Source organism: Jaculus jaculus, chromosome 16, assembly GCF_020740685.1.
Source record: "Jaculus jaculus isolate mJacJac1 chromosome 16, mJacJac1.mat.Y.cur, whole genome shotgun sequence".
NCBI lineage: Eukaryota > Metazoa > Chordata > Mammalia > Rodentia > Dipodidae > Jaculus > Jaculus jaculus.
The window spans coordinates 64317330-64342684 of record NC_059117.1 but is presented as its reverse complement, the minus strand read 5'-3'; the positions used below and the strand labels follow the sequence as shown (position 1 = coordinate 64342684).

The 25355-nt window shown below is 44.2% G+C and overlaps 1 pseudogene; it reads right to left on the bottom strand.

Moving 5' to 3' along the window:
* LOC101614886 overlaps window positions 1–8769 on the bottom strand; it is a 46368-nt pseudogene extending 37599 nt beyond the window's left edge.
* Between the last annotated feature and the right edge of the window lie 16586 nt (window positions 8770–25355).

Here is a 25355-nt window from a genome sequence, read left to right as displayed (position 1 = left end):
AACAAGTTTCAGGTTCCTGACGCTGAGAGTTGGTTACTAAAGCTGCTACTGGTAAGGAGACATTACCATGATTAAGGATGGCCCAACTATGTTACATTGAAATGATGGTGAGGATGCTTGAGGAATCATTAAGTGGTAGAAACATGAATTCTTTTGAAAGGAGTTGATGCTAAGGAAGAAATCTGCTCCTCAAGGTCATAATTTATTTTGTTCCTGGATTAACAACTTGGCTAAGTCCTGAAACCTGGTATTGCTTTCAGAAGCATGAATCAATGCACGGAGTGTGTCATGAGGTGCACATGGTTCTAGAAGCTGCCGCCACCACATGTTTATGAGGGGGCATGATGACTCTGACAGCCAATGAAGCCACTTGGAGATGGACCGTTGTTTACATGGAGACTCAAAGACGCTTTGCATGCAACAGGGCTGTACAAAGGCTACCATGGACCACTGTTGGGCAGAATAGAAGCTTTCCCTGCTCAGCTGGAGGGGCAGAATGGGAAACTCCAGAGACTGTTGGATGTTAGCCTTGAACTGCTGGTGTTTGATGCTTGCCTAATTGTTGTTGAGGTTGCATTGGTCCAGTCTTTTGTAATGCCTTATAGCAATAAAAGTGTTTCCTCTGTGCCATTATATGTTGAAAGTGTATAACCTGATTTGACTGTACAGGATTCACGGTTAAGAGACAGTCTTAAATCTCAGATGAGGCTTGGGACTTTGAATCAATCTTAAAGATGGTAAAGACTATGGGACCTTTGAATCTAGACTGAATACTATTTTCTTTTCCAAATTTTTATTAACAACTTCCATGATTATAAAAAATATCCCATGGTAATACCCGCCCTCCCCCCACTTTTCCCTTTGAAACTCCACTCTCCATCATGTCCCCTCCCCAACTCAATCAGTCTCTCTTTTATTTTGATGTCATGGTCTTTTCCTCCTCTTATGATGGTCTTGTGTAGGTAGTGCCAGGCACTGTGAGGTCATGGATATACAGGCCATTTTGTGTCTGGAGGGAGCATGTTGTAAGGAGTCCTACCCTTCCTTTGGCTCTTACATTCTTTCCACCATCTCTTCCGCATTAGACCCTGAGTCTTGGAAGGTGTGATAGAGATATTGCAGTACTGAGCACTGCAGTTACTTCTTTCCAGCACTGTGCTACCTTCTAAGTTGTCCCAAGGTCACTGCCATCTGAAAAGAAAAGATTCTCTACCAAAAGTGAGAGTAGCATTAATATAAGGGTATAAACATTAAGAGGAGTGCTTACTGGGCAGTTTGATAAGCATAGTATATACATTTAGCCAGACAGCAGCAGACGTTACATGCCTAGGGCTCATGACTATCCCTGTTTTAAGTTTTCAGTATCAGGGATGTATACCCTTCCATGGAGCGGGCCTCCCGTCCAATTAGAGAGCAGTTGGTTTCCACCATAATAGATGTGCCACCATTGCACCCTTGGCTCATTTGTCCTGGCTGGCCAAATATAAGGCTTGCAGTAGACTGAATACTATTTTCAATATGAGATGGTCATGAGTCTGTTAGGGGCCAGGGGCAGAAAGTTATAGTTCAAATGTATATCCCCCATAGACTCAGATGTTTTACTCAAATTTGTAACTTTGATTTTTGGCCACCTGGCTGGAAGAGGTGTCACTGAGGCCAGGTCCTGGGGTGCAGCCATTAGGTGTTACTGGGGGTGGATTTGTTTTCCAGCCTAAGGTATTCAGAATGAACTCTGGGGTTCCAGCTTCTGCAGGTTCCTGCATGATTGCTGGCTGGTTGTGTATCTCTGCTCAAGTCATTGGAAGGGGGTCAGCCTCTTTTACATGTATAGAACTTCCCCTGGATATATCTGTAAAGTTGAAATAAATCCTTTCCTCCCATGAGCTGTGTCTGGCTTGGAAGTTCATCCCAACAGCGTAAAGCTGTCTACAAAAAGCTTTATGGTTCTAAAATAGAAATCTTACCATAAAGGGTCCCTAATAATTTCCCAAGAGCTTAAAATAAAACAAATTTTTGCTTATTTTTAGAACCGTCCTAAATGAAAATATTTGGGCAAGATGTTCATACTCCCGTGTTTATATTTTCTGTGTGTTACATGTTATCATTATGAACATTTCTCCTCTAGCAAAACAAACATCTATAATCTTTACTAAAATGTTGCAATATGGCCCACAAAAATATACATTTATTTCTTTTATCAATGTTTAAATTGCTTCTAATATTTGGTTATAAAAGAATAGTCATATTCATCTTTGTACAAACATCCTTATTTACTTGCCTATCTTCGTAGTTCACAAAAGTGGATGTGTCAAAAGAGATATACATTTAAAAATTTCATTTACATTACCTCACTGCCTCCAAGTAAAATACTAATGTACTTTCCTACTGAAAATGTAGAATATAACATCTTTCAATTTCCCAATCTTTACTGAAAAAATAACCAACTGTTTACATATTTACCAGTCAGTGAGGTTAAAACTGATGTGAGCATCTGTGTATGCTGTGCTTTTGAAAGAAAGCTGTGTGTGTGTAAGGGAGGGGAGAGTTGGGAGAAACAGGAAGCCAGGCTGTGGTCTCACCTGCTGATGAGTTTCAACCTGACTCACTGGGAAGCAGGAGGAGGGCTGGAGAGATTGCTCAGTGGTTAAGGCTCTTGCCTGTATCCCCTGAGGACCAGGGTTCAATTTTCCAGTATCCACATAAAGCCACATGCATAAAGGGGCGTATGCATGTGGAGTGTATTTGCAGCAGCTAGAGGCTCTGGCATGCCTATTCTCTGTCTTTCTCTCTCCTATCTTATCTCTGCTTGCCAATAAATAAGAATATTTAAAAGACAAAAATATTAAAAAAAAAAAGAGGAGGAGTGGAAAGGAGAGCAGATGTCATTAATTCAGACAAGGTAAATCCTACTAAAGTAAGGCAAACTCTAATCCCAGCAAATATGAGTGGTAGGTTCAATCCTAGCTAGAGTGTCCTTTTTAATAGAAGCAAACTAAATATAGATGGAATATAGGTCGAATTAGTCTTCTTGCCTAACTAAAAACCACCAGAGGCTAAAAGAAAATTGCTTAGTAAGCTCTCTGGAAATGGAATAAGTTCACATCTTATGAATCTTCACTTAAATTACCATGGGAACATATCATGAGTCAGTTGTGCACATGATAAGACTCCAAGCAGAATCACTGTAACTTATCTAGGAGGCACGTAGACAGTGGAAACAAGATAGTCTCTTGGAAACATGATTGTAGCTGAGTGGCAGAGCGCTTACCTAGCATTTACAATGCCCTGGGTTCTATCCATAGAAACACACACACACACACACACACACACACACACACACACAGAGATATAATAATAAACAACACACAGAAAAATCAGCCAGTCTTGTGTATCTTCCAATGTGGACCAAATCTTCACCAACTTCAAATTGTTAACCTGTTCTTACTACATTAATTCCCAGTAAAATGAATAAAGCAGCATTGAATACAAGTACATTGAAAAACAATAACAACAACAACAAACCAGCAACATCTCAGCTACAGACTAGCTTCAACTTTACCCAGATGGAAATATGGTAGGAGAGGTGAGTAATGTCAATTCACATGAGGTAAATCCTACTAGATATAGGTAAGCCCGAAACTCAGGAAGGAGTTGTAGCTTAGTGGTAGAGAGCTAGCCTAGCAAATGTAGGGTCCTAGGTTTAACCCTAGGGGAGAGGAAGAGGAGAGAGGGCAGAAGGAAGTATCATGGGGCTAGGGGGAGACTTCGAGTATCACTGCCTGACCCTGCGTATTATTCTTGCCATCTGTCTACTCCCCCTCCACCCGTGATATGAGGAAGTGACTCAGGTTTCTGATTCCAGCTTGCCAGACCTTCCCTGCTGTGACAGAGTCTACCCTCAAGAACTCCAAGAAGAAATCAACTCTTTCTTTCCCCAAGTCGCTTCTGCTTGGTTACTTGTCCCAATAATGAGAAAGCAACTGACATAGTATCCAACATACCATTGAGAGGTCTTTTCATGTTTTAAATTCATATATGAGATAGACTTTGAATGACTCTCAGCTTTCCTTCTAGGAAAGTGACCTCATTATTATATAGTTATTTAAAAATATTTAATTTATTTATGTATGTCTGTATGAGAGAAAGAGAGAGAGAGAGAGGGAGAGAGAATGGATGTATGTATGTGCCAGGGCTCTAGCCACTGCAAACAAACTACAGACACATGCACCACCTTGTGCACCTGGCTTATGTGGGTTCTGGGGAATTAAACTTGGGTCCTTAGGCTTCACAGGTGAGGACCTTAACCATCAAGCCATCTCTCCAGCCCTATATAATTATTTTCAAATGTTTGCTTTCCATTCTCCAACCATAAATGTTCTATCATAGGATGTTCTAACTGTAGCCTTGTGGTGGTGAGGTGGGGGCTTATTGCTCATGGAGGATTTGAGAAAGCCTTAGGGGAATTTTGAGGTCCTTTCAGGGGTGTGGGTTTCACTATTATCCTTGTTTTAAAATTGATGAGGACTTCATGACCGGAGCTGGTCCTTGATTTCTCCAGGTCTCTGACTACCAGCTGAGCTTCCCCAGTTGTGATTACCTCAACCCCAGGCCACCCCTCCTCCTGCTCTGCCTGGATTCTGTGCAGTGGTCTTCCTCGAGCTCACCGTGGACTGCTCTCAGGTCTCAGCCTTGTGTCCCAGGAGTTCTAATGCTCCATCTCACCCTGGGTCTCCTTGTCTGAGGAGGGGAGGAGGGTCTGCTATCTTTTTCATAGATACTGGCTAACATTCTGATCATGGGAATTAGTTGCTGGGAGATTCCAGGACTTTGTGGTTCTGCTTCTTAACTGGAGAGGGAAGAATGGATGTGTGTATGTGTGTGCGCATGTGTTTCTCTCTTTCTCTCTCCTCTCTTTGCATCAAAAATAATGATTGAAGTTTGTCCTCTGAGACATCAATGAAGGGTATAAAAAGCCAAAACATGTGACTCATTTCTTGATTCTGTGAGGCCCCTAGTAGAAATTATTTTTGGTTCTTGTGTACACACGCACACACACGCACACACACCCTTACTGCTATTTTTCATCTGGGATTTCTCCACATGTTGCCCAGTTTCAATTTATTTCTGACTCTTTTGACTCATCTGGGTTCCTGATTACTATCTTGCTTTCTCTCTTGGTCTGCTTTGGGTTAGAGCTGTTTCCCATCCTCTTGGTTCACAGAGCCCCCTGAATATCCGTCATTCGCTCTCATCAGTACCAAGGCAGGCTCTGCCTGCACCTTTATGCATCAGCCTCTGCCTTCCCATCACCATAGTGACTCACACAGCTCTGGGCTGAAATCTGTGAGATGTTCCAAACCGGGGCATCCTCAACAGTGATAATTTGTTAGAGAATTAAAATCTTGATCTACTTACAACTTCCAAGCACAAACACGTTCATCCAACTAAACATACCAAGTGCATTGATTAGTGCTACTGTAGGTAAAGTAGACTATTAACTATAGGCTGTACTTTCAAGTTGTCATAGGACTTATGCCTTTTCACACATAACCTTTCTCAGAGCTCTGTATCAGCTGTCATTCCAAGGGATCTTTCTCATGTTATCTCTGTTGGAGAACCACAGGTTATGAAGTCTCTGATGTTCATGTAATCGTTTTGTTTTGTTTTCCAAAATAAACATGGAGAATTCAGATGCTGGGAACTGAGAACTGGCTGAAACAGAGAGTGAAGCATGTCATAGGTCCACTGTCAGATCAGAAGTGGCATTTTTAACTTCATTACATATTTGCAATTAGGGAGCAGTTGCCCCAGACTTAATAATATTGTAATTGGGTGGAATCAGCTGGGAAATGTATTAAAGCAGTTATCATGACTGGATTTAAACTTCTTATTTTCTAAAGATAATTCAGTGTTTAATTTTAGAGGCATGTGTCCCACAAGGGGAAATTACACAGCTCCAATTCTTTACTAGGTCAAATAATAATTCCTTGCATGAATATCAACTTTTATGGTTTCCACTCCAATACTGCCTCAGAGTTCAGCAACATTCTCTATTGCCAAAGAGAGTCACTCACTAATAGTTGTCTGCAAGGATTATGGAAGGTGACCTATTAAAAAAAGTAGCACTTTATAGATAATCTTCAAATTTTACTCAGTCCACAGTTTTATCTTCAATGCTCTTTCCTAAATATGAAAACATCACACTCCAGACAATTTATAATTAGAAATTTTCTACTTGCCTTTCCTCTTTTTCTTTTCTTTTCTTTCTTTTTTTGAGGTAGGATCTCACTCTAGTTCAGGCCAACCTGGAATTCACTATGTAGTCTCAGGGTGGCCTCGACCACACATCGATCCTCCCACCTCTGCCTCCCAAATGCTGGGATTAAAGGCGTGTGCCACCACACCGGGCCCCTGGGCTCTTTTTCCGACATGGGGTTAAGAATCACTGTAGAGAGTCATTACACAGTCACTGTGCAGAGGAGGGCTTCTTCCTAACCTCACTCACAGTTCTCATCAGCGATACTCAGCCCTGCTCCATGTGAGAGTTGCCTGGAAATGTTCCCTATAACCTCCATGAACCAGGCTTCATTCCACACTGAATCCACAGTGTCTTATACGCTCTTGGGTAAGTGCTGGGCAGTGAGGGTGAGAATCATGCCCACAGCAGCCCCTCCTGTCTTCTGGAGTCTTGGGAGACAGGAGTCATGGAGGCAAAATCTAAATGAAAGTCTACTCCCTTCCAGGCTTAGTGTTCCTCTTCTGCCTGCATGAGACAGCCTTTCATGCTCAAATAAATAATCCTTGGGAAACTGGAGAAAAACACTGAAGAGCTAATATACTAATTGAACAGTTTTTCCCCCAGGAAGGAGACTAAACCTAAGGCTTTGGAAGTGAGAGGCAGATGCGCTATACTATTAGCTATATCTCAGCTAATAAAAAATATATTTTAATGGTCTAGCACAGTATTTATGCTGAGTCCTGCTCTAGTCTATCTTTTCTTTCTGTTTCTACCCTATTTTGTATGCGACTGATTTTCTACAAACTATGCTGTGGCCAAAAGGTAATTATGCCAACTGCTTTGATGGCTATATGCTTTTGGAGCAATGGTTTCTTCCTGGGATATTTATATATCTTGAAGCTATCTTACTTCCTGTTGCAAGGTTTCCTCATGTAGCTATGGTTTGCGTGACAGGTATAGAAACTTGCTTCCCATCACGTGTCATTAAGAACCCAGAAACAATCTGACTATGATGTTGAGAAGTGGATGTGGGGAGGTGGTGAGAAGTAGGTAAGATCACCAGGCTGGTGCCTTATGCTGTGTGCTTCTGACACTTGCTAAATGATACCCAAAGCCATCATGGAACTTTCTCAGCAGAAGGCCATCTGTAGATACAAGCCCTTGAATCTGCAGAGCTCTGAGCTAAATCAATCTCTTTTCTTAGAAAGTTATTCCGCCATGGACACTTTGTTATAGTCATGAAAAGCTAAAGGATACACCCCCCCATCCCCAAAGAGGTGACTTGTGGGTACCCGCCACGTTGTGCAGAGATGGAGAGCAGCTGTTTGTGCTGCTGGGGCTGAGACCCTCTGCCTGCTCCTTTCTGGATCTACTGGGTGGTACTCACTGACATTTAGGCTAAAGCAGGGGTTGTGTTCCTGAGTCTGTGCAGCCAATTTCATCTTGTCATTTCTAAGCCTCAAGAGATTCCTTGATGTGACAGAAAACACTGCTGGCCGGGCTGAATTGTAAGGAGGAAACCAAGCAGTGGGCTTGTTTGAGAGCAACAGGGCAGAACCAGGACTTCACGTTGCTTATGACAGTGGAGGGAGAGGTCATGTTGCTTTGTTCTCTCTCCTCCTAAGGTCTAAGGTCCACCATGAGGATCATATATTGGTGAAGTTAAAGGTTCCTCTCCAGTGAGAAGTGAGGGCTCAGGAGAGAGGAGAGGGAGAAGTGTGGAGGACTAGATACTTGCTGCTTCCCAGTGACTGTTTTACAGTGACCTTATCAAAGACCTGCTCCCCCAGGACCAGCACGGCCTTTGCGGTTGACAGGCGGCACACAGAGGTCTGGGCTGTGGGTCTGTATTGTCTCCAAGGCTTCCAAGCGCAGTGAGCTCACAGTATTTGCTTCTCTCCATGGCTGGTTTCCGGGCTGCAGTGTGGACGAGCTTGTCTGCTCAAAGCACAGCCGGATTAGATAGATGCCCTACGGAACTACCGTGGGGTTTGTTCTGCCGGCTTGGTTTAAATGTCCAGGGATTGCAGAAAAACAACTGCGTCTGCAGGGAGGTAGCTTCTGACAAGCGGTAGCCTTTGCCTTGTTCTTGGAATTGCCTGGAAAAGTCAGCTGTGCCTCTGGTATGGGAAGTTATGTGAGCAGCCTGGTTCCCATGGTGGAGGAGGGAGGGAGCTGCATAGGAAACCTTCTCCGACAGGAAGCTCATGGCAAAGGCAGCCGCTGTCACCCTCCAGGAGCGAAGGGGCAGAGTCAGGACACAGAAAAGCCTGGGGCTGTAGTCCAGGCATGTAACCAAAACGTTATGGGTGTGTAGGGAATCTGTAGCAGTAAGTCACACCTCAGCTTTACATGGCTGGAACTCACTGGGTGTTCAGTATGCATGGCTCAGCTGTACCTGCAGGTTTTGTGACTGAGCAGGTCTGACAGGGAGTGTGGAATCCACAGTTCCCCATAGAGACATGCGCTGCTCAGGCAGGAAGTGCATGTGCACCCCCAACCCCCACACAAACGCGCGTGCATACCTGCATCCCGTGCGCGTTATAAACCCCACACCTGACATCTACCTAGATAGTAGGGTCCCAGAAGAGAACAAAAAGCATGGTTATTCTCGTGAAATTTATGTCAAATTGTAAGATGCCACAACAGCCATAAGAACGTTGAGTAAAATTAGTATTAGAAGTAAACTCACATAGGCAAAAAGCTAAATCAAGTGATAGCAATGTAACAGTCGAGGATCTATATTTTGGAGTCCCGAAAGCACTATAAGTGAAACCTCAAATGCAGTGACCTAGAGGCAGGAGTGTGCTATCTGTGACAAGAAGAGAGAGGTGGAGGAGGCCACCATGGCTTGATGAACGGTCATGGGGAGAGCAAAAGCTGGAGGAGAGGAGGTCAGCAGTGCAGTTGGGGAAAACACCACATGGAGAACAGTGACGAGGAAGCTGGGGGAACGTCCCTTAGAGGAGCCGATGTGGCTTCTACTGTAAGTGATTTTCTCTGCTGTGTTGGGAAGCATTTGGGTTCTCTCTCTGCCCTCACTCCTGGCATAGGAATGTGTTTCCAATGGCTAAAGTGAGCGATACGGCATTACTGAGCCTCTGGGAAGGAAGGAAGGGAGAGACCACACATTAACCTAGGTGATGCAGAATAGGAACTTAGGCACAGACAGAGATGAAGAGATGTGAACATCTAAATAAATTACATAGGTAATTCTGGCAGTACTTACTGAAGGGAAATTCAGTGTGAAATCAGAGAGAAATAAATGGAGGCAAGATGCACTCCCAAGATGGTTTGGAGATCTGGAAAGCTAAGGTTGCTATCGGTACCTACAGGAAGATGGAGAGAAGCAAGCTTTGTAGACAAAGGCTAGCTCAGCCCAAGTAGCTCAAACATTTCACTTTCCAGAGAGATTGCTCTTCAGAATTGACTGCTGGACAGTAACCTCTGAACCCTTTTGTAAAGGTTAATTTGGATGGCTAGCTTGATTAGATTGAACATCGGATTGGAGATTAGCAAAGCACAGCTCTAGGTGTGTCATTGATGGTGTTCCCAGATACTATTAGATATAAGGGCTCTGACCTAACGTATCTTCATAATATGAAGATATTGTTGGAAGGAGGTGAAAAGCAAAAGGTAGGGCCCAGTTGGAGGAAGTGTGTGTGTTGGGAGACAGGTGTGCTGGGCACCACACCTTGAGCTGCTGATGTCTGTATTTTCTTGTCTGTTTTCTGCCAACTGTGAGGTGAACACCTTCCTCTCGCTGTTGTGATTGGCTCACTATGGGCCCAGGGACAAGGAGCCATGTGGCCGTGGATGGGACTCTCTGAACTTGTGAGTCATAATAAATTCTTCCTCTGTTTTTTTTTTTTTTTTCTTGGTTTTTCAAGGTAGGGTCTCACTCTAGCTCAGGCTGATCTGTAATTAACTCTGTATTCTCAGGGTGGCCTCGAACTCACGGCAATCCTCCTGCCTCTCCCTCCCAAGTGCTGGGATTAAAGGCATGCGCCACCATGCCCGGCTCAATTCTTCCTCCTTTTAAATTGTTCTCTCAGATATTTTAGTCATAGCTACTCAGAAGTAACTAATGCATATTCCAATTTTCTGTCTGACGAGAGTGCTTTTGTGTGGTCAGAAGCCCGAAACCAGGCAGTGCCAGCGCAACCGGTGCGGTTGATGGTGATGGTGTTAACGTGTAAGTGCTTCTTCTTTTGCTGGGGGTGGTACTGGAGATGGAGTAGTAATAGGCCAGTCACATGGGCACTGCATGTCTACTTGGCTGGCATTCAATGAAATCCCTCATGTTTAGGCTCATCTGAGCTTCTCGGTTAGGCAGGACTGCTGCATGAGCTAAGCTTGTCCCTCTGGAAGTTCCCTGGGAAGGACACCTTGAAGGCTACGTGGAGTTTTCCCTTATTACACACCATCTACCTTGCCCCTCTGCTGGGTTCATCCTGCACGGGTTCCCTGCGACAAACCACAGCCTGACTATAGCAACATTTGATCCCCACAAGAGCTTCTAATAAGCCTTCAAGCTTTAGGTGGCCTTGGGGATTCTCCACGTGTGAATAAAAGGAGAACTGAGGGCTTAGCAGTTAAGGCGCTTGCCTGCAAAGCCTACAGAGCCAGGTCCGATTCCCTAGTACCCATGTAAACCAGATGCACAAGGTGGCACATGCATCTGGAGTTCGTTTGCAGTGGGTAGAGGCCCATTCTCTCTCTCTCATAAATAAATGAATAAAACTAAAAAGAGAACTGAGACTCTGAGTTTGGACATGTAAGTTTGGGGAATATATTAGTCAAGTGGATAGAGATGTCTGGGAAGTGGATTGGGAGTTCAGAGGAATGCAGGCTGGAGATGCACTCCAGTGAAAGATGGCGTTAGTGCCAAATCTCTGCTTCTCTTTGGTCCTCCCTTTGCTCCTGTTTTTCGTATGCCAGGGTTGGGATAACATCTCACAGCTAGGCTTCCTTTCAGAGGTAATAGTTAGCATTTTGGGTTCTCTTTTTATACCAGCATGACTGGATCATGATTGGTTTTAACTTCTTTTGTAGAATCATGCTTCTGTCCAATAACATGAACACTATTGACAAGTGAGTGGACCTGGGAGGGGAAAAAGGCAGAGAAAAACTGAATTCGTCTCCTGACTGGACACTCTTCAGCCTTCCTTCTTACTACCGTCCAGTGTATTGCGACCTCCCGACATCGCTCTAGGCATTTGTGTGAGGGAAAGCGGCCTGCTGAGGAGGGCTACCCTGACTGCCTCTTCAGCCCATGATAATGAGAGACTGGTATGCAAGAGGTGGCTCTGACTGGGCCTAACTTCTTGTATTTAAAAATTTTTTTTTTGTAGGCAAAATACATTTCCCACTCAGGACTGCAAAATTTATCGTGTGGCTGAACAGGCTCTTGATCCCTGCCCACAGACATCCAGTAGAGACACCAGGACAAGATGGGTCCAAGGGGACCAATGTGTAGGCAGGTGAGCTGCTGGGCTTACCTGCGGGAACGCTTAGCACTGAGCTTGAAGCCTAACACTTGATTCACCCTCAGGATGGCAATCTGGTTTTTTTTTTTTTTCCCCCTCTCAGCACTGAGGACAGTTTTCATGATTTGGGGATTTCAGTATTAATATCAGGAATGCTCCTAATAAACTTGATGAGTTGATTAGCCTCGCTGACTTGAGAACCACATTTGACTTTTGTCACTCATCTGTAAGGCACAGATAAGGTCACCTGCTATCCAGCGGGCGGTGAGGCTTTCGGGACAGCACGCTCTCAGAGGTGGCAGCCCCGGGGTGTTCCTCACGTCACTCGTCACCCCCTCAGGCCTGAGGCTGGCTCCCTGTATGAGGTGGTAGGAATGGATTTTGACCGTACTGGAGAAGAGGGAGGGCCTGATTGAAGGTCTGGCATGAAATGTAGTTAAAAAATGGCAGGAGTGTTAAATCACCATCCCTAACAGCCCCTCATGTCTTGTGCCCTGCACAGCTGCCCAGGGCTCCTTTCAGATTCTTCATCACACTCGCTCTAAGTAAAAGTCCTGTCTTTTGCAGGTGACAGACTCTGTCCTACCCATGGCTGCCAGAGGAAGGTCCAGGGCTGTGCCTCAGTCATTCTGATTTCTAGCCCAGGCTACAAGCATTCATGGTACCTAAGTGGTTAAAATCATACCTGGTAAGTGGATATAATAAAACCACACACAAGTGTGTGCATTTCTCAGTTGGAGACTTTTGCATCAGAAAGGAAGCTAGCATATGCTAGTGAGTTCTATCTTCTCCCAAATCTGGCCTATCTTATCCCCCAATACCAACCATGAGAAGACCATTACTATGTAAAGCTTAATCACTTCTATTCGAGTTTTAAAACTGTTTCCCAGGGAATGGTTATTTCCTTCTTCTTCTTCTTCTTCTTTTTTTTTTTTTGCTACTTCAAAAAGTTAAAAATGACCATTTAAATTTCCTGTGCAAAATAGTGAATCTATATAGGACAACGTAATTGCATCAAATGCTGACAAAGCTTTTGTTAAAGTATCAGTAAAACTTTTGATTCTAACGGCCATAGGTCTTGTTGCAACTGTTCCTCTCTTTTGCTATCATATGAAATAATCCCTGTTGGTAGTCATAAGTGGACATAACTATGTCCCAATAAAACTTTATTTATAGGTCCACATGTTTATCATGATGAGTCAGTTAGTTACCTGAATCTTTAAAAATGATCTTTGAACATATTGCATGTGCTATAAAACCTTTTCTCAGACTTAAACAAAAAGCTCAGTGTCTTAAGACAAAGAAACAATAGCATACACCAACCTGTTGTCGACTTTAAGCAATTAGCTTGTCTGGGAGCCTGGAGCTAGAGGTCCAGGGCTGTGTGTACATCTCACCGAGCATAGAGCAATGTAGCTCCCAGTATGCAGATGGATGTACTGTATTGTTAATTGGATTCCATAACGCCTTTACTGAGTCTTATAACGTCAAGTCTCTCATCCTCTTTCTGCTCCCTCTCCTTCAATGAGCCCCGAGCCTTGGCAGGTATATTATAAGTTTACTTTAGTGTTGGGCTCTCTGCAACCTCTGGATTTTTGCTTTGATGAGTTTCAGGTGTCCTCAGTGTCTATCTCCATCTCCCTGGACCTAGTTGTCAGGCTAGCAGGGAGAACCACAGCCACAGTTAAATTGCTACTTCCTCCGTAATGTCTCCTGGGCCCTGGCAGATGTGACAGAGGTGGGTTGTCTCCTGCTAAGCAGTTTGCTGTCTTTTCTTGTCGTTTTGATGGGTCTTGGTTTTCTGTGGTTTTGTCTGCCATCTGTGAAGACTACTGTAGGAGCCACAGGGTGGGAAGGAATATCCTGAGACATTGTCTCCCTCCCCCCACAGAGACTGATGCATTCATAACATCATGGTAAATACCAATAACCCCACTGAGGAAGGCCCTCAGTAGAATGGGGGTGGGGAAGAGGAGACATAAGACAATAAATGTGACCAACATGCAATTTGCTCACAAAGTACTTAATTAATAGTAATAAAAAAATCTCATACTTTTCTTTAAATGGGTCTCTATTCCTTTTATCTCTGCAGTCCTAAGATGCTATTACACTCCTCTTTTTCTTTCATTTCTCTTCTACTCTGCTTCAAAAGTCTTCTGTGACTTCCTGCCTGCTGTGACTTCTGACATTGTGTACACCTCTCTGATAATTTGGAGTGAGGGAAAAGGAAGCACAGTTTCATGTGAACACAGCATGGCCACTGTCTCTGCAGAGTCATGTGGAATTATGGAAAGCTCGGCGACCTCGGCCTGAGGCGCATGTGGCTTTTACTCCTGACCCGCTTTGTGGCTGGGCGCTGCTTTTTTGACTTCGTTGAGCAGAAACACCCATGTCTGCCAAGTACAGACACCAGTCTCTACCACCTAAGATTGGGATGGAGCTGAAATGACGTGGTACACCTGAGGACTTGGCATGGAGCTGAGCTGAGTGCAAGATAAATCAGCAAACAACAGCCATCAGTTTTGGCTGGTAGGAGAAGAAAGCAAGCCTCCTCCAAGAAGGGGAGAGAGAAGAGAAGTGGATTTGTTTGTAAACCAGGCCCAGAAAGCCAAACGTCACATGTTCTCTCTCATATGTGGATCCTAGCTACAAATGATTGGACATCTATGTGAAGAGGAAGAAAACTCAGTAGTGAAGGCTAGTAAGCTAGAAAGGAGATATAAAGGGAATGCAAAGGGAGGGAGGGGGGAACTTAATAGGATGGTATTGTATATATGTAAGTAGAAGAGCAGATTAATGGGGGTGAAAAGGCCTAAGTGAGGTCAGGGGATGAGATTGAGTACAGGAAAGGTAGAAGGAGGGCTAATCAAAATCTAAGAGAATATAAATAACTCATATGGAAACCTACTCTTCTGGACAATGAAACACTCAGAAGCCATAGATTGCTTTTTAGGAAGGAACATTTGGTGATGTTCTACGAGTTGAGACTAGTGGTAAGGTTTGGATAAAGTTGGGTAGCATAGCTTCATAAGCAGCCAAATGATAGACTAAATTACGAACTGGAGAAACCTCTTGCATCTATCTATTTAACTCGCTTGTGTGTGGCATGCCTGCATGTATGTGTGCATATACATGTGTGTGTGGGTATGTGTGTGTTTATGGTAGGCACACACATGTGTGCACATGCCCGAGTAAGCTGAGAACACCCTCAGGTGTTCTTCCTCAGAAATGCTGCCTTCTTTTTAGGAGACAGGATTTCTTGTTGGCCTGGAGATCACCAGTTAGGCTAGCCTGGCTGGCCAGTGAGCTCCAGGTATCCTTCTGTCTCCATCTCCCCAGTGCTGGGGTGATAAGTAAGCACCACTATGCCTGACATTTCATGGGGTGCTAGGGACTAAACTTGAGTCCTTGCAAGGCTTGCCCTGTATCCACTTCTCCCCGACCCCAGGAAATCTTTTGTATGATCGTGTGCTTGTTCTTCCAGCTTCCCCCAGGCTGGCAAGGACCGTGAAAGTGGAACTCTCTGATCTCTCTCTCTCTCTCTCATCTTATTTCTTCCTTCAATTTTTTTTTAAATTTGGGGCTGGAGGGATGGCTTAGCAGTTAAGGCGTTTGCCTGCAAAGCCAAAGGACCAGGTTCAATTCTCCAGGACCCATGTTAGCCAGATGCATGATGGGGTACACATGTCTGGAGCTCATCTGCAGAGGCTGGAGGCCTTGGCATGCCCATTTTCTTCTCTCTCTCCCTCTTTCTCTGTCAAATAAATAAATAAATAAAATTAAAATATTTAAATAATTTTTTACATTTGAAGATATTTATTTATGAGAGAGAGAGGGAGAGAGAGAGAGAGCGAAAGAGAGAAGCAGATAAAGAGAAAGACAAAATGAGCATGCTAGGGCCTCCAGCCACTGCAAATGAACTCCAGATGCATGTGCCACCTTGTGCATCTGGCTCCTGGGGACTAGAACCTGGGCCCTTAAGCTTCATAGGCAAGCACCTTAACCACTAAGCCACCTCTCCAAGCCCTTTCCCTTGTTTTTAAAAACAGTCTCACTATGTAGCTCAAGCTAGCTTGGAACTCGTATGTAGCCCAGCCTTGCCTGTAACTCCTAATCCTCCTGTGTTCTGAAATTACAGATATATACCATCAGTCTGGCTTCTTTCCTCTCTCTCCTTAGATTCTCCTCTTCTATGAACTTGATTTTGGTCTTCATGTGGTTTGAATTTAATTTCTCTTTCCCTACACTATTGTTCTACTTCTGTGTGTGTGTGTGTGTGTGTGTGTGGTGTCTGCATATTTGGCACAGGGAGGCTGCGGATGCCAAGTACAACTTCAAGGTGTCTGTCCTCACCTGCACCACTGCATCAAGCTTTACATGGTTTCTGGGGCTCTGGCCTCTGGTTGTCAGGCTTGTGCAGCAAGTGAGCAGTCTTTCCCGTGGTCAGATGGTCCCAGAAAAATGTGCAATTGTAGGTTCTTCCATTGCCCATATGATTCAGCTCCATGTGCTCCACATTACAATGTGTTAACACAATGTTAGGAACATTCCAGGCCTCCTTGTCTTATTGTATCCTGCCAAGGAGACTTTTCTTGTCCATGCCTTCTAATTCCTGCCTTCAAGGACTACTGTGTTGAGTCTCTGTAATGAAGCATCTGGAGAATAACTGTTGGTTTCCTATACAACAGTGGTCTCTTGTTTCATTGCCAGCAGAGCCCACTGCTGGTGTCAGTGCCCAGCAGGCAGCACTGCTCCCAGTTGAAAGAGCTCCTCTCGGCTCCTTGAGGACAAACCAGAACTGACTGCAGCAGACTACGGTGCTCTCTGTTCAGTATTCAGGGGCAGCATGCAGCCTACTCCAGCTGGTAAGAATCAGGAGATTTGCTGCACACTCCTAGAGAGTGTCTTAGAAGAAGCTTAATACAGTGAAGCATTGCTTGGTGACTGGAGGCGTTCTAAGAAAGGCTTCGTTAGATGACCTCATTGCTGTGAACACTGTAGAGTGCTCTTACACAAACCTAAATAGTTAGGTCAGTCACTTGCCAGGGAAGAGAAGCCATCAACAGACTCAACAAGCAAGTGCATCCTGCAAGCTACACCATCAGCAAGGCAGGCAAGATGTGCCACGGGTACAACAGTGGCATGTAAGTTACGGAGGTAATTTACTCCTCTCTGGTTAGACTTGAGTCCTGTTCAGTGGGAGGAATTTCATTTCTGGTACTGAAAACCAAGTCAAAAGCCTATGGGCTTTCAGAGAAGCTACCACCATTCTTTGGCTAAATGGATATATTGAGCCCATCAACTTGCCTTCTAAATGTATATTTTTATGCCCGTTGATTAATGCTGCTCTCACTTTTGATTAGAGAAGCTTATTTTTATAGACGGTGGTGAATTCTGGGGAGACCCGGCTCACAGAGGTGATGAGAAGAAGGGAAAGCCCAGCGCTTAGGACTGGCTGAGTCATTTCTACTTGCCCGCCAGGGCTCAGGGGACATGGCAGAGGAGGTAGTGGAAAGAATATTGGTGCTGCCCTCACTGCTAGTCAGTGTAGCTTCTCTGTGGAGATGCTGGTAGACACCGAGGACATTAAACAGTCATCACAGCTGAAAACAAGAGGCTGTCGAGATGGCAACGCTCAATGAGACATCTCAGTCGTGTCCTCCGCTGCTCAGGGAGTACTGTGGAAAGGGAGTCAGAAAGGATGTAAGACCCGCAGGGTGGGAACAAGGACTTTCACGCACTGTCATCTGTATAGGAACTGACCAATACCTCTCAGTGGTTGTCATTACCAACATTTTGCCACAGAGGATGGAGAAGGACAAAAGCAATGGGTCACAAATGAGAAAGCAAAACAGTAGAAAGACTGCTTGGAAAGAGGAAGCTGCACCATGGAATAGGTGTGGGGTGAGGAGAAATATGACGTCATAGGAAGGGAATAAAATCAAATTACAGTACGCTCATGTAATTCAAATTCTAAATTAAAAGCATAAAGATATTTATCATATATTTCTTTCATATCCAATATTTTATCCCTTAATTCATTCAGTTATTTTCCTGGAATTCATATCCATATATATTAATTTATTTAAAAAATAGCAATTCTTTTGCATTCTTTCTGGCATTTCATCTACCTCAATATCTTTGGAGTCAGTTGCTAGAGAATTGTGAATATTTGGAGGAGCCATACTGCCGTACTTTTTACAGTTCCTGCTGCCTGGGAATGTAGCTCAGCGGCAGGCTCTGTCGGGTGATGTGCACTGAGCCACAGCTGCCTGGGAGGGCAGCTTAGTGGGTAGCGCTTACACAGTGTGCTTGAAATGCCGTGCTGGATTACGGCAACGGACCTTAGGAGAAAAACAAACAGTCACAATAGCAATAAATAGTAGTGAAGAGAAACAGAAATAAAGTAAAACCCAATTTCTACTATGACACCACAACTTTATTAACTGTGACAGCAGTGGCAGGGACAGAAACAATGTTAACAAAGCTTAAAAGATAATTTTTTAAAAGTCCCCCCCAAAATAATAGTTAAGCGAGGCATAGTGGTGCACACCTTTAATCTCAGCACTTTGGAGGCAGAGGTAGGAGGATCACTGTGAGTTTGACATCAGTTTGGGACTACAGAGTGAGTTCCAGGTCAGCTGGGGCGAGAGTGAGATCCTACAGGAAAAAAAAAAAAAAAAAAAAAAAAAGCAGGAAAGAAAATAGTTAAGAGACAAGAAAATGGGCATGGAATACAAACATAAAGTTAAAACACTCACAATGTAAAAATAGAAGAAAACCAAAGATATGTGGAAATTGAAGGTCATAATTACAAAAAAAGAAAGAATAAAAGAATTTGACTGTCAGGAAGGAGTTCAGTGATATAGCACTTGCCTAGCCTGTGAAAAAACCTTTGGTTCAATACCCAGCATGGCAAAAAAGTAATAAATAAATAAATAAATAAGAATTTGAGTGTTAGAAGAACCAAAAGAGATAATAAAAAGAATACATAGTAAAAAAAATACATAGTGTAAAGTATGTCTGTCTGTATGTGTTTATATATATATATATTTGTCTGTAATCAACAAATCAATAAATGCAATCTAACTTTTCAAAAGCATTATCCCCACTGGTATGATTGTGTGGAAAGAGTGAATATTTACTTCCTCTGCCAATATGCAATTCTTGTAGTTTTGGGCTCTACACTCCTTGGAGAAAGCAAAGGCTGGTGAATAGTCACCCCATCCCGTTCATGGTGGCCCTCACCAATTGATCCCTGGGGGTGGTTTTGGATCAGAGCTGATTGGAGTGACTTCACTTCCTTGTTGCTAGTCCAAGGTAGTATGGAGCGAAAGTTTGCTGGGCTGGAGATTCCTTTGGCCAGATTAGCTCACAGGGTCTGGACTGGCTGACATCAAGTTGGGTTCTGTGTCTGCCCCAAGTAGCTCACTCCCCACTTCATGGATCCCACATGAAAGGTAGGGTAGCAAATTACAGGGTGGAGAGTCATAGCATGTGCCCTGCTTTCCACGGCCCAAGCCTGGTCTATTGAGAGCCAGTCCCTGTAGGCAAACCCACAAGCCTGCTCAGCCTCCAGGACATTCTCTGATTGACTGAGCCATCAGGTCTTTAGCCCAAATCGCACTGAATGTATTTTTCAATGAACTGGCCTCAGTGGTATCCTACTGGGCAGCTGTGGGTCATAAGACATATACTGGCTGGATCTGAATGGCAATGTTTACTGCAAGTTCCAGAGAAAAAGAGAACATTGGGACTTATGTCACCCAAAGCAGCAAGCTTGGGTGGCACCTTCTCTAGTTGGCTCCCTGTTACAGGAGCACCTCTTTTAAAATTAAAAATTATATTTATTTATTTTTTTATTTATGAGGGAGTGATAGAGAAGAGAGAGAGAGAAAGAGAGAGAATGGGTGCACCAGGGCCTCTAGCCACTGTAAATGAACTCCAGATGCATATGCCATCATGTACACCTGGGTCATTAGGGTTTACAGGCAAGCACCTTAACCAGTAAGCAATCTCTCCAGCCCAGGAGCATCTTTTATGCTGAGAAATGCAAGCTCTTCTCCAGTGTCAGCATGTTGAGTAGCTCCAAGATCAACAAGGCCCAGATGGCTTTTCTGTCTGGCATCTACTTGTATGCTGGTTCCCTTGTGCATCTCTAGCTCCCTCTCTGCTTCTCTGCTCTGTTTCCCTCCCTGCTGCTATGGGCTCTGCATTGGCTCCATGTCTGTGTCTGTCCTGTGTTGAACTTCACTGTGCCCTCTCAATACCCCACTTCTCCGAGAAGCTGTCTTCTGGCTGCTTTGACTATGAGCTGCTGAATGCTAGAAAATTCTGCTTGCTTGTGCTGGGTCACCTTGGCTTCTCTGAAAGATATGTTTTGTCTCTTTTGTCACTGCAAGCATGTGTCAGCTACTGGCTCCAGAAGGATATGGACATGTAGGAGAGTGTTGACTCAGCCTCGATCAGTAACTTCCTAACAAGCTCAAGAACGAATAGGCACAGTTGAGCCAATGCATGATTGACCTAAGGCATGGGTCTGAGGAGAGTTCCATCTCATAGTGTTCCTAGGGTCATGGTTAGAGGACACCCCTGCCGACACATCACCTGGGGATGACTTTAGGTTGACTCATATTGGTTAATAGCGAACCTTCTAGGGGCTGGGTAGGGAGGCCAAGAGCCCTGTGCAGAATGAGAAGAGAGATCCTAGCTCACTTTTTGCCTAAGGTGAGATTCAATTGTACCAGTGGGTAATTCCACTGTGGTGAAACCAAAGTTGGGAAAGTAGACAAAACATTGTGGGTGGAAAGAGTGTGAGCTTTGATTTATAAGTTGTTACTAGGGTAATATTCACTCTCAATATAGTTTTGATTTGCATTTCCCTGGTGGTTAGGAGGTTGAATTGTTTTTAAATATGTGTATTAGTGCATGCCTTTAATCCCAGCACTTAGGAGGCAGAGGTGGGAGGATTGTCATGAGTTTGAGGCCACCCTGAAACTACATAGTTAATTCCAGGTCAGCCTGGACCAGAGTAAGACCGTACCTTGAAAAACCGAATGTATATACAAATATATATATACATATATATATTTATATATATGTATACATATATATATATGTATGTATGTATGTGTATATATATATATACACATACATACATACATACATATGTATTGGACATTTGAGAGCTATCTGTTAAGTTTATTACTTGGTGTATTGATTAAAGGGTTTCTTCTTTTCCACTAGCCTTCTTTGCTGGTAGGAAATACTTGGGGGTTTCATCCATTTCCTTGTCGTCAGGTGTGAATGTCTGCCTGGGTCAGCTAAGGCTTGATAGGCTCAGGAATCCTAAATGACGGGGCACACAGAAACATAGCATTTTGTAATGCCATAAGTGGAAAGTGCAAGTCCTATTTCAGAATGATTAAGCTTGGTAACTAATCCATCATTGAGGTAATTACTTTTTAATTTGCTGAAATGTTACAGCACAGCTGGCTGTGACACCAGAAAGAAGTTGGCTGCTTGGGGGGATTAGAGGAAAAGGGATTAAAGCAATTTTGCCAACAGTAGAAACTCGGGCTGGAGTGGAGGGTCTGATGTGCTGCTTGGGACTTGGGAGGCCACACAGCTGTTAAGGAATGAAACCCAGGCCACTTGCACACTATGACTGTGGATGCTTCCCTCGGCTCTGAAATGACCACGCAGCGGGATTCCTTCTATGTTGACCAGAGCATAAGGTATGATGTTAACACAGTCACATCCACTCTTCCAGCTGGAAAGGGAGGCTTTGCATAAAATTGTCTCTAAGCTCACATTCTGTGTTAAGGCTACATGAAGTTCAGAAGGTCAGGGTTGGGAGATTTTACTTTTTATTTTTTATATTCATTTATTATTTGTTTGAGAGAGTGTGTGTGAGAGAAAGAGGCAGATAGATAAAGAGAGAGAATGGGTGTGCCAGGGCCTCTAGCCACTGCAAACGAACTCCAGATGTGTGTGCTGCCTTTGTGTATCTGTGTATTTATGTAGGTACTGGGGCGTTGAACCTGGGTCCTTAGGCTTTGCAGTAAAGAGTCTTAACTGTTGAGTCATCTCTCCAGCCTCTTATTTTTAATCAGTGAAAAAAAAGGGACTTATGTAGCAGTTACCTTTTCATTGCTGAGACAAAACACCTGACCAGGAGCAGCTTTTGAAACAAATGGTTTATTTCTAGCTTACATTTTCACAGGAAAGTTTCATCATGGTGGGGAAAGCATGGCAGGAGCATTCAGCCAGGATCACATCTTCACACCACCAGGGAAGAAACAGAAAGTGTAAGTTTCTCTCAGTGGCAAGTGGGACTTGGCTATAAGACACACAAGACTCGCCCCCACAGACACACCTCCTCCAGCAAGCCTTCACCTCCCATGGGCTCCATTAGCTGGGGCCTAAGTAAGAGTCTTCATCACAAACACATGAGACTATGAGGGACATTTTGTATTCATACCACCACATCCCACTTTGGATTCAAAGTGGTTAGGCTTTATGTGGTTTTATTCACTTGTGAAGCAGTCCATGCAAGGTTGTGCCTTTGTGTCCACAGCGGCAACAGTTGGGAAGGGAAGATGAAAGGAAATATCAAGGGCCAAGGAAGACAGACCTGCAAGGATGAGCTGGATCCTTATCTGTCCCTCACTCATACCTCGCACATGATGGGGTATGTTGATGTCCTTCTCTGAGTAGCCGAAAGCATACTTGGCCCAGGATGAGCAGAAGGTGAGGGAAAAGACCATGTAGGAGCTAAAAGAGCAAACCATCTGCTGCCTCTCCTCAGCCTGGCCAGAAGACCTGTGGCAATGCCCCTGACACAACACTGGCCCACCTCTGAATTTAACAGAGTCTCTGAAGAGAGCAAGGTGAAGGAGTGTGTATCTGTGTATTTATAAGGAGATCAGGTCCTGTGAGTCACTGGGAGAAAGGGTGCAGAGGGAGCAGTGGTCCCATCCATTTTATTTTCACAGTAGTAATGCTCTCCTGCCAGAGCCTGCAGGAGAGAGGGGATGCTCTGCACTGAAGCTGCTTGGACTGTAGTGATCATGGAGGAAAAGGAAAGTGTGAACTTCTATCCAGGGAACAGGAGCCTTTGGTGAAAGCAAGCAAGCAAGCGTGGGAGTACAGACGTTCCAGAAGTGGAAGCAAGTTGGCATTTTTTTTCCCCAGGATCCAAAGGTCATCACAAAAGAGAAATTGCTCCCCTAGCCAGTGTAAGAAAACAGAGAAGTGGAGAGAGGCCACAGCGCAGACTGTGCAGAGTGGGACTGGCCACTGGAGGAGCAAATGACAAGAACTGTGGTAGTTGACAATGCATCACTTTATGCTAAAATGTTCCCAAAGGCAGGTTGGTGATGTTACACGCCCAAAGTCCAACACCTTGGGAGTTGAGCCAGGTATCTGGGTCCAAGAGCACTCTGGGCTATGTATTAAGACTATGTTTTCAATCTTTGCCAGCTATACCACTGACAGAAGACTAATATCTACAATCTACAAAGAACTACAACAACTAAACAATAAAAAAACAAACAACCCACTCCAAAAGTGGGGGAGAGAAATGAATAAAGAGTTCTTAGAGGAAGAATTACAAATGGCTCACACCTAAGAAAATGTTCAACATCCCTCACCATTAGGGAAATGCAAATTAAAACAACGATGAGTTTCCACTTTACTCCAGTAAGGATAACAAACATTAAAAAAAATGATAACAAATGTTGGTGAGGATGTGGAGAAATAGGAACACTCATTCACTGTTGGTGGGAATGTAAGCTGGTACAATCACTATGGAAATCAATATGGAAGTCATCCTGAAAAGGATGAATATAGAGTTTCTGACAGGCCCTGGTTTTCCTTTACTGGGCATTTACCCTGAAAGCTCCACATCTTGGTTCAGAGATATTTGCTCAAACATGTTTATAGCTGCTCAATTCATAATAGCTAAAAACTGGAATCAACCCAGGTACCCATCATTGGATGAGTGGATAAGCAAAATGGGGTATATCTACATGATAGAATTCTACTCAGCAGCAAGAAAAAATGACACAATGAATTTTTAGAAAAATGGTCGAACTTGGAACAGATCATTCTAAGTGAAATCACCCAATCACAGAAAGACAATTATTGCATGGTCTCACTCATCTGTGGTTCCTAACCTGGATCAGCCCAAGTTGCTGACATACCTGAATGGCATCTCAAGGCTTGGACAATAGAGAAGGTAGAGTGTGGGGAATGGGGAAAGCTGGAGGGGGGACACAAAACTGAACCCAAATTGAACTGGCACCATAGAATCCTATATCCTGGAAGCTAGACTAAACGGTGGAACCTTCAAGAGGACGTTAGGGGGAGCACCTGAATTGAAGGGCCCTGGAGAGGGTGAGATGAAACCTAACCTTAAATTTCTGTTTCTCTTTATTCTCTGTCTTTCTTTTTCCTTTCCCTTGGCTATGGCCTGTAATTCCCTGTACCAGAATGAGGTTTACATCCACAATGAGCTGTTGGTCAGAGAGACCTACTAGTTCTCCCAAAACAAACAAGACAGACTTCTGTCAGAGCACTTGATTACCCACCAGAGGTTAATGGTAAGACCCTACTGCTAAAGACGCTCACTGTCAGCATGGACCATGGAGAGACCTGGTTGGAATCTGGAGAAGAGCCAGTCCCAAGACAATTAGCCCATCGGGTGCTGGAAGGCACTACATGAGCTACTGGGGGAAAGTGGCCAACATCAATCTGAGCAACTCAAAGTCTAAGTGACTCAGAAGCAAACAACCTGACATGCTGCTCACACACGTACAATAGTGGCACACAGCCATGGTGGGTAACCAGCTGCTCTTGGATTGGCTAACAGATCTGCTCAGTGGAAAGGAAACCATATCTGGAACTGGGAAAAAAGTCAGAATCATATCAAGATAACGATTTTTGCTTCCCAATGCCAAGCTCTCACTAATCTTGGCATATATGAGGGGCTACACCCTCTCAATTCTCTCTAAATTAATAATGTTATCCCATTCAACTGGTGCTGATTTCACTCTCCATTGGAGATTCTGCTTCTCTTTTTCAGATGGGAGCAGGATCTGAGGAGATAAATGACCCAGTGCACTTCACCCTGGCCCAAGCTGAAACCACAGGATAATTGGGGAAATGAGCAAGAGTGCTGCTTTCTTGGTGAACCTGCTATCAGCACAAGGGTGAAGGAGATAGACACTGAGGATACTCAACACCTACCAAAGCAGAGATCCAGAGGCTCCTAAGAGCCCATCACCAACTTAAAGCCCATCCACCATGGCTCAGGGAATTTTGCAGAAGAGGGGGTGGATAGATTGCTAGAGCCACAAGTTAGGGCATTTTGCCACAGAGACAATGCCTCTCCCCTATAACTGACTGCTGCCCCCATAATGCATTACCCGCAATCTCCATGGGGTTGACTTGCATTCCCAACAAGGAAGGCTTCTTCAGAAAAAGGGCAGGGGCCGGGTGTGGTGGCACACACCTTTAATCCCAGCACTCGGGAGGCAGAGGTAGGAGGATTGCCATGAGTTCGAGGCCACCCTGAGATGACAGAGTTAATTCCAGGTCAGCCTAGACCACAGTGGGACCCTAAC